This window comes from Hyalella azteca, unplaced genomic scaffold, assembly GCF_000764305.2.
Source record: "Hyalella azteca isolate HAZT.00-mixed unplaced genomic scaffold, Hazt_2.0.2 contig11528, whole genome shotgun sequence".
Classification (NCBI taxonomy): domain Eukaryota; kingdom Metazoa; phylum Arthropoda; class Malacostraca; order Amphipoda; family Hyalellidae; genus Hyalella; species Hyalella azteca.
Window position 1 is genome coordinate 23,105 of NW_025941522.1, and position 10,484 is coordinate 33,588.

Genomic DNA, 10,484 nt, shown 5'->3' on the forward strand with positions numbered 1-10,484 from the left:
GAGAACAGGAGTAGGATTCAATTAGACTAATTATTGCAAGACTTTTCCAAAAGCAGGAAGAAACAACTATTAGAATTGAGGCGAAGATGTGTGAGTATTATAAGAGCTTAGTTAGTTAATTGTTCCCGTATCGGCGTGCTGATGCGACATGCCGTTGAGGGAATGAAAAATTCTACAGGATTTATCTGCTGGGGTCAGAATAAAGAATATATAGAATAAAAATATATATATAGAATATATATATATAAAAATAGAATAAAGAATATATATCAATATATATAATATTGATATAGCTTCTATATATGTCGAATAACTGCCACATATAATTTGTAACAAGCGTACTAAATCAGCATCACCAGTTATGTGCAATCGATTTCGCTGCAAAGCTCCTTTCCATGAAAATAATGTTGAAATACCGATCAAAGTAACAGGCTAATTTTTAGAACGTACTCTATTACGTATGTGCTTCAACTTCTTTTTAATATATATTGATAGATCGTCAAATAGTATTTTTCAAAACTCAGCGCTTACGAAAGTCACACCAAGTAAACAGTTTTAGAACATACGAGGGATCGATCAATATATAATATTATTTTTATCTTTCTAATTTTCNAAGAATAACTTGAGGCGGGAAATATATAAATAAATAAAAATGTTGTCTTTATTGTTCTATTCAATGGGGTAGCATAATCGAGTGTGTGAATTTCTCTTAACACCCAAGGTCGCGAATGTGAGACATAAACGTGTTTATAGAAAGGATTGGAAAAACTCTTCACATTTCATACTCAAGCTTTGCACTGAAGTCGTGGATACAGAAACTGGCAAATGCATGGAAGCATCCGTGCAGTTCTCGGCCAGTCCATCTTTGCATAGGCGAGGAATGGCCTTTTCTCCTGCATATAGAATAGCATTTTGACTTGTGCTATGTCGACCGTCGACGCCAAGCGACATCGCAATGTTATAGTAAGTGTATACACTCACATCTTGTTACATAAGACACAAAAAACTATGTTTCCTCATACATTTAACTCATATGTATTAAAAATATTTTGCTTTTTCATTCATGTGCTACGCGTTCTAATAAATAATATACAATATAAATCAAATAATTCATACATAAAATATCGCTTTGAGCAGTAGCCTATAGTACCATTCTCACCAAGCAAAGCTTCGAATTCATAAATAATTTTGGGATTACACTCAATAATGAGGATGACTCCAATTCGTTTTGAACCCATGTTAAAGTAATCGCTTATTATCAATGACTATAAAAATATCTGAAAATAAATATGAAGTTCACTGAGGAAACTTTAGCAAAAACAGATTTTATCAATTAAATATTGATTGATTAACAATATTAATTATATTTATTCCTGAGCTCAATTCCTAATATTTCATTGTATAGTTATAAATTATTAATTCATATAGCGGAATTAAAATTTGAGCAATATTTTTTATTTCATCCAGCTCAGGGGAGACTTAATTCTTGCCGCTACATTTTGATTAAACATTAATTGCCGTGAATTTAATTAGTATCATCCCCACAAAGTAGTGATAAACTTAACAAAATCCTCTCACTGTTGCCGACCAATCATATCAATAAATGCCTTTTGTCTGTGAGTGAGTGGCTTGGTGCAGCAGGGCTATCTGATGCAAGGCGCCTGCTGCAATTTGGCAGAAGATTGCGCTCATGAGGGAGAGCGAAATTTATATGGATGAGACTGAAGACATCACCGCCAATATGAGCAGAAAGTAATGAGTTTCTGTATTGTGTTTTTGTGGTATACTATAGGAAAAATGAGCGGCCGTGAGCTTCAATATTAAAATAACTTTTGGTACTTATGTAATGCATGTTGAATAATTGGATAAAAATTAAAGTGTTGGTAAACAGAATAGAAAAAACGTAATGATTTAACTAGCAAAAATTTAGTTAAAAATAATTATATAAAAAATTAAATTAACTTTTTTTATAATATTTCTATTATATTTTTAAAATATTTCTATTATATTTCTATAATATTTCTATTATGTTCTTATAATATTTCTCTGTCTATGTTAATATAAATTATATTCACTGCTCATAAGTAGACCTTAAGCGATCGAAAAATATAACACTCTGAAAAGATATTAGTTTTGAAGACTGAAAAGTTACTTGATGAGGTGGCAACCGAAATGACCAATATTTAGTCTCGTGAAACACATCTCACCACAATAAACAATGGAATTGTTTTTCCCCCAATCCTCATGCTAAAATCTCCTGACTTAAACGTCCGCTTTATTTATTTTCGCACAGATTGTGAGATAAAAAGTGGAAGCAGTTTGAAAAATATTGTATTTTAAAAACAATTCAATTGAAGTAGTTTCTTCAGTCAATCGTTCAGGTCTTTCAAAATAACTTGCAGGCTAAAAAAATTAAATCGAATATTGCAGATTTCTTGTCTTTTCCTCAAGAATGTTGCACCGACTTCCGGCAACGCTTCTAATTATTGGCGAAACAAATATTGACGAACTTCAGCGGAAGTTATGGCACCACAGTAGAGTCGCTAAAACATCGTGTATTCTTTTGTGCTAACCGAGTTGAGGCTTTAAACAAAGCTGAGCTTCTCTGGTCTAAGCTCTCCATGCATAGGAGATGCGTAATAAAATGCTTCATTGTTATACGATGAACACGGTTCCACTAATTGGATGTCCGTCATACGCTGACGGTCAAGGATTTTTATTTGGATTGACGAATCAAAAAGACATGTTTCAATGGGAAATGAAACGGTTGCTTTGTTTATAAACAGAATCAATTATGAAGTAGACTGTGTAAATCATAAAAGAACATGTACACTTTAGTGCAGTTACATTTAGCACAAGTATCTACAAGTTTCCCCCCAAAAAATAATGTAAATCGTTGAAATTTTCGCATGGGTCATCATGGCAGGAAGTAAGGTCTACGTCAATTTCTGAAGTGCTTTTCTCCGATCGTTTATTCAGACGTCATTAGTGATGAAATCATCAGATTCGTTAGTGATGAAATTTGTACAGTCTCGTGGTGATTGATAACACAAAAATTCTAGGAGGAATAGACTTTAAACACATCCGCCAGGATATTGATATTCAGCCTTTAGTGAATAAGCACAGCTTGATGCGATAGGTCATTTTTAAAGAAGCAGCTTATTTTGAACGGAATTTCTCGCAGCGTCTCCAAACGGTTTATAATTTTTGAAAATTTATCTCGAAGCCTTGGAAGCTGTCAAGTTAATTGGAGGATCCTGCACGAAATTTTTGGTAATTATTCGAAACAATATTAATATCTTAATCGATGAAGAATGATTGAGCGTTTAAATTTGAATTGTTTTATATTAATAAGGTTTAAGTGGGATTGGAAAAGTACATAAGTTCATTTAGGAAAGGAAATCTACTTTAAGGTTTGACATGTCTACAGGAATAAATTCTACAGACATCATAAGAACAATTTATCGACACACTCGCCAGACACGTGCGTAAAAAAGCAATTTCAATCGCTCGCAAATTATGACGGTTGGTCTCGTGCGTATTAAGCTGCATCAGGTATTAAATGGAATACATTAGGGCTGCTGCTGATTGTGGCTCCAATTTTTGTGGCCTTTTAATTGAGTAACAACAAATTAATAGCCTATTTGTAACTAATTAGCCTACAAATTATTATTCGTTTGTGGAACAAAGACCTTCCAGCCGAGTACAAATGCCGAGAAGTGGAAATAATTTATAAGTCTCTTTAGTGTTTAGTCTGAAGGCAATATCAAGAATTAGCAAAAGGAATTTGAAAACTGACTAATTATGGCATGAAAACACTTTGGAGAGAAATGACAACTAGTTGTCAAAAATGACAACTAGTTTGTGATCTAATTAATCTCAACTTTCTATTTGTGAAATAGTGTCTATATACATATATCAAGAAAATGAAAACGTGTTTGCACATTTTCTATAATTTATAAGCGACCATTTATGCGTAGCAACTCAATCTAACTATTAACACATGTACGAAGTTTATTGACGTGAAAAACAAACCACTTCGCCGCGATGGATCGGCGTTTGTCGTGAGTGACAAATAATCGTTCACTGAGAGTGATGCGTGTTGCGTAAGTTGCGTCGTGACGCACGTTCAGCAGTTGTACTGCAATTTCCTGCCAGCTTCCAGTAATGCTGGTAATCTGAGCCAGACACGTGACCGCTTTAAATGAATATTCAAGACGGCGCGGCTGGTAGTGGGTCACGTAATTAAATGAACTGATCGCTTGCTGCTTTCCATAATATGAGAAAATGATTAAGAAATTTACTTCCAATGAACACACGGTTTCAAAATGAGTTCTAAATCAGGTAAATGTACTTACTGGTTATTATAGGTGGAAAAATTTTGATCCTATAGACCATGTGTGTGCATAAATGAGAATATCTAACGATGTTTGCTAGCATGATCAACGGGAAGAGTTTTAATAAATTTTTGGTGCTTTTATATAGGTTTTTTTCCTTACCTCAATAATAATATTACTCTATATTCTTCACTGAATTCACATATCAGTGTCTCCCCGATATCTATCTTGGAATAGCATTATTAAATTATCAGGTTGAATAATAGTTTGTAACATTAGTACTTTCATAATTAATTGAAGTGTTAATATCACAATTCAGTATTTTGAAGTTGTTTAATTAGTAGTACTATCGAACAGTTCCAGCCTTGGCCAACGATAATCAGGATTTAGTTAATTTTCATGGTCATTTATTGATTGATGTCGTATCCATCACAATCCAATCATAGTACTTTTTCTTCGAGGTTACTTTCGCTGCTTTGATAAAAGTCAAAAGAGTACGAAACTGAAATGAACGTCATGAATTAGTGAACCATTTTTGCCTGTGAAATCTTTAGCATGAATGTGCAGTGGCTTTGAAGATCAATTCGCAGAATTTTGAATGTTTCCGCAGTGCAGTGGCTTTTGCATTCAATTGGCAGAATTTTTAATGTTTCGCTTGTAATAGAGCAAAAAGTGAAATGAATTCTACCTTTCGAATAGACGAGCCATGGACTAAGGTGTTTTGATCCGTCACTTATATCTGTAGGTTTGAAAATTCTGTGAATATTCTACACGCACAGCTTGATCAGCTATAAAGATCGTTCGATTTCTAGTGAGTTTCAACGATATTTTTTCGACAATTTTTCTTTGCTATGAAGTAGACAATACACAAACGATAAATTATGTGACAGCTGTACCTTGTTTCAGAAATGAGTACAACTCTCAAATAATTAAATGAGTCATTGTATCTAATAAAGGCCGCATTTTCTTGCCGACAGCACGAACATGGTTTCAACTTCTCAATGATACCGTACGCATTTTAATGGTACGAACTGGGTTAGGTTGAATTAAACATAGGCAAAAATTGCATTGCTATCTGAACAAAGTCCCACTCATCTCTCCGAATGTTTCATAGGACTCTCAACTCCACAGTTGCATGTCTTCCTAGCTATACCTTAAGCAGCAGCCGCGTCTCCCCGGATTACCAGAGGTTGAATCCGCAGCCTTTGATAGTCTTGATGTGTTACACTATAAGCGGCTTATATACCAGGCAAAAGCAGTGTAGTCGTGGCCCCAAGAAATTTGTAATGCTGATTATTGAATGCAGTTTTTTAGTTTTGCAGTTCCAACAGGTAATGCAAAAATTACGAAAAGATTTTCAAAAATTCTTGCTCATGTATAATATGCAAAAGTATTTCAAATATTTGTTGGAGGAAGCCCTCACATTTAAAGTGCAGCAGCAATTTTTAATGACTGCGCTTGCATCGGTATGAAAAATAATTTGTATAAACCTGAAATATTCCCGTTTAGATGTTCTCGCCTGAGTAGAGACGAGGATTTGTGACTTCGCGTAAACAAATCAACAAAACATGTAAATGCATAATTCTTTAACAACTCATTTGCTTCTACGTTTTTCTTGCAGGTGCAAATCATGTTCCTATATTATTGATTATTTATTTCAATATCGAATCGACCGATATTGTTTGCTATTCTTTAAAGCATCCCTTCAAACTCACTGCATATTATAAGACTTCACTCGCAGTAACATTTTCGAATATTATCTCTAGTTAACTAAATAGAAATGAGATATATAATGAGAACTTCATCTCAATCCCTGCAAGGTTACCTTATTTTTTCTTTTTTGAGGTCAGTCTTGACAATGCTCGATGTAATGCTACTGGGAGAGTATATATCTAGCTAATGCACCCTTTAGCTGCGAGGGCATTAGAGCTTATTCGTGATCACCATAATAACATTGGACGATGTTACCGTGTGCAAACTCGGTGTGTATTGAAGGTTTCCACTCACGACATTAGTGCCCCTACGTGATCTCCATAATAACATCAGCCAATGTGTATCTGTCTCGACTGATGATTTCTTGATCAATTCACTTCAATATGCCATTTAAATTTTTAGCCGTTGCATCGTGATGTTGGGACCGAGTCTTTCAGGAAACTTTCCTTGTATCCATTAGACGCACTCGCGTTCTAAACTGAAGAGCAGTTGTATCACTTGCTTTTATCTTTCATAATCTTGAAGCAACACTTGAACTTGCGCGAGAGCAATAATTTGCGCTTGTACTAGAATATTCTGGAATTATTTTCCACGCGTATATTCCGGAAAAAATTGCTCATGCAGCGTCGTCGTATATCCTTTTGATAAAAGAGAACTTCAGTAATTGCGCAGTTGCAAAAAAGACTAAAAACTTAGCTTAATTTTCAGGTGCTTTATTCACTTCATTTGAATCCATCATGCATTATCAATAAGGACATGATAAACATAGGTTGTGAAAAAACTAATGTACGTTATGCTACTCTTTGTGTAACTGGGTAGGTATTTTGAATGTTTATTTAATATATCAGTATTAAAAATATAATTTCTTGTACACTTTGTTTCAAACAATTCTTCAAGTTAAATAGCAGTTCATATCCCAATTTAGATGTTCATTGTAGTTATTTTGCACGTGCTAACGTAACCAATCGAACGTGATCATTTGTTAGGAAGAATCCGCTCTCAGTTTCATAAAACAAGTATATTATTAGCGCGGCTTCCCGTTGATAAGTATGAAATAAATGTGTGTTAAATTAAAAAAACATATTCATATACAAATTTTATACAGAATACAAAACTAAAACTAGACCAACATTTCACAGCATGTAAAATACTATTTTGAGTCATTTCAGGTAGATTATTTTTTTATAGATTATATCCTTAATTTTATATCCATCCCTTGATATCAGCTTTGCTACCTTCCTACCAACCTACATAACAATTATTCTACAAAGAATGCATTTTCAGCTCCATACAATATTCCGATATGAAAATTATCATGGATACGCTACCGAACAGCGAGGCGCCATGTTTCACACACACACACACACAGAAACTATGTCAATGAATTAGTAGATATTCACTTTCGAACATATTTTCCGTTTTTAATTTCTCTCCCCGAGTCAATTTCCCAAATCCACGAGCAAAAAAGAACAGGTTGAGTTCCTGAACATTTGTTTTTCCGGACATTACGGCCTGCAACACTTTTATTCCAAGCACGTCTCAATAAAATGTTTCCCAAAAAAATTTTTGCCAAATTAAGGCGGAGTGGTCACCGCGTGAGTGACGTACGTCGTGCCTATGCATGACAGCTCCCCATTAAATGCTGACTTGGGCAGTGATGGGATTCATGAATATATATTTTATTTATTTATTTATGAAGATATTAAATAATATGTTTATGGCTCCCTGAATTTAATGGAAGTTCCGGGATGAATTATTAATACAATAAATTAGTCAAACCCTATGAATATATAACACCACTATTAATTAAATGAGATGTGTTTTGTAATTGTCTATGAATCAGTTTAATTAATGTAATTAATATAATATTTGAATTTTTTATTTCGCAAATTAATTACATATTTTAAAATTTTATTTCCCAGGAGCGTAAATTTTGGCGAACCGTTTCTCATATAGTAATCGATACAAAAATCTTGTTAATTATACAAGCATCGATATAAAAAATCATCGACCTGCTTTCAAACACAATATGTGTATGTGAAGCATTCATAAATGACAGGAACAAATTTCAACAATGGCTGCAAACTCTGTGTATAAAAGCAGCCCCAGTATTATGGTCAGGTCAGTTCCGCGTCATTAAGAGCAGCTGGAGTCATGACGATGCCGGGGGTAAAAGCCCCGATGCCCGTAGCACTTCATTAAATTTTTTCTATGCAAAGACTCACAGAATTCAGAATAAATTGGACATCAAATTTTAGCAGCACTCGCTTCGTGGCAGGTCTAGGTCGCGGGTGTTTTATTTTACATGACCGCCTTTGATGGGCTTTAAACCGCCTAAAGACCAGTCAAAGACACAGCTAATATTGAACGTAAGTGAAAATATTTTTTCTAGTATAATATTTTTGATGAACCAATCGTTTTATCTAACTGTACAGATTCAAAGTTCTTAATCTGTATAAAAGTACAATGCGGTAAAAATATTCGTGCAGTCAACATGGGGACATGCATGTTCTACACAAGAGTGCTAAACATAAAGCGAGTAGAGACACATTCATCGAACGAAATGCATTAAAGGGAATATGACCAGATAATATAATGCAAGGTTCTTCGTTCATTGAATACTGATTCAAGTCATTTTAGAATTCATATGTCAATGACTTGGATTCGTATTCAATACGAATTCAAATCAAATGTCAATTTATTTTACATTTTAGTTTTAGGAACTACACAACTGTGTTGTGTAGTGAAGAGAGTAGTTTGTCACAATTAAATATACCCAGCGATTTTGAATAAGAATCAGTTGAATAAATTCAAATGCGCTTCTCCATTTCCTCCCTGCAGCAGGGCGAGCCTATATAGTATCGGGTATTCGATGGGTGAGCTCGTCAAGCCTGTCAGCAGATGTTTGCTGTTCCGTCGCAGCACGAAAATCAACAAAGAACGAACGCCTGCCGCAAACTAAACTTCAACGACCAGCCTTAGCTGACCATGAGCGAAGAGCACAGCCCTGTGTCTGAATGTTTATTATTCGCAACACACAATCAAGGACTTAAATAAAAAAAAAAGCTTCATTGAACATTTAAATTTGAAAATCTCAGAAAGTTGGGTACCAGTTATTTATTCAAGCATTCAAGTGACTTATGGTTTTAATTCCCTTGTTTTTAATAAATCCTCAAGACAAACTTTCGAAATTCCTAGTACGTGATTATAAAAGGTGAAGTTGCAATTTTCATCTTGTAATACTTTGGCGTTGTTTATTTGAAGAATTTAAAACACAAACACAGTAGTTATTAATTGCTTGACTTTAATGCGTACAAAATTATGAAAAACAATGTGAGAATTAGAATTCTTTCAAATGTGATCGTGTGTAAGAGTTAATAACTGATACTAGCCAAGATGTAACGAAAAACTTATGGCGGGACATAAAATTCGAGACAAAGAAAATCAGTTTATTGAATGATGTTCGGCCATGTGTCTATTTTGTTCATTTGGATATTGAGATGGAAAATATTAAGCTGCTTGAAGACGTGTAATCCCCGCCATATTCGTTCAACGAAGTGCCGATTTTGATTCTGCTGACGGATGACGTCAGAGTCACGTCACCAGGTCACTGGTATATGGAATATAGATCAGAAAAAGTTATCAATTAAAGTCATAGGAACCTGGTGAAAAATTTCTATCGCCAGTAGAACTATGATCGTGTTACAATTTATCAATTTATCAATTAAAGCTATTATTGCAGTCATTTAAATCACTTGTCATTTCGTTATCGATTATCAATTACTTTAATTTACCTAAATAAGGCACATCGTATTTATTGTAAGAACAGGCCGTGAAGCGGCTTAGGATCTTCACAAAACACCTTTCCGGACACAGAGATACACGTATTCACTGCCGAACTTACGGTGTATGAATTGAGGATCGGCCTGGCTTAGGATGGGTCACATGGAGTGGGTGGAAGTCGACGATCCTCAGGGCGGCTGGCGTAGTGAGCTTTAGGTCTCCATCAGTGCTCCACAGATGAGGCTACAACAAACCGGTAGGGTGGGATCCATGAAGTTTGGTGCTGCCAAATGCCCGAATGAATCCCGCGGGACCACTGTGGTATCGCAGAGAAGCGGACGAGGTGTGTCTTGCAAGTTTTGTCTTCAATTCCCCCGTAGGCGCTCCTTTTTCTTAATAGATTTATTAGAAGTTCGGAAAGAGAACACGCACATGGCTATGTCAGAAAGGTGTTTTGTTAATTGAATGCAAATTAAATTTTACTAAAGCTAAGTTAGATTATTAAGTGAAAATTATTTTACGGCAAGTTTTTATGATCAAAAGTTTCCCTCAAATATAAGGATATTTGATAAGATGTGTTCACTGGGAGCTGACTTTTTGGGCTTGAGTTTTTATCCTAAAATTTTCATCATGCATATATAATATATATTG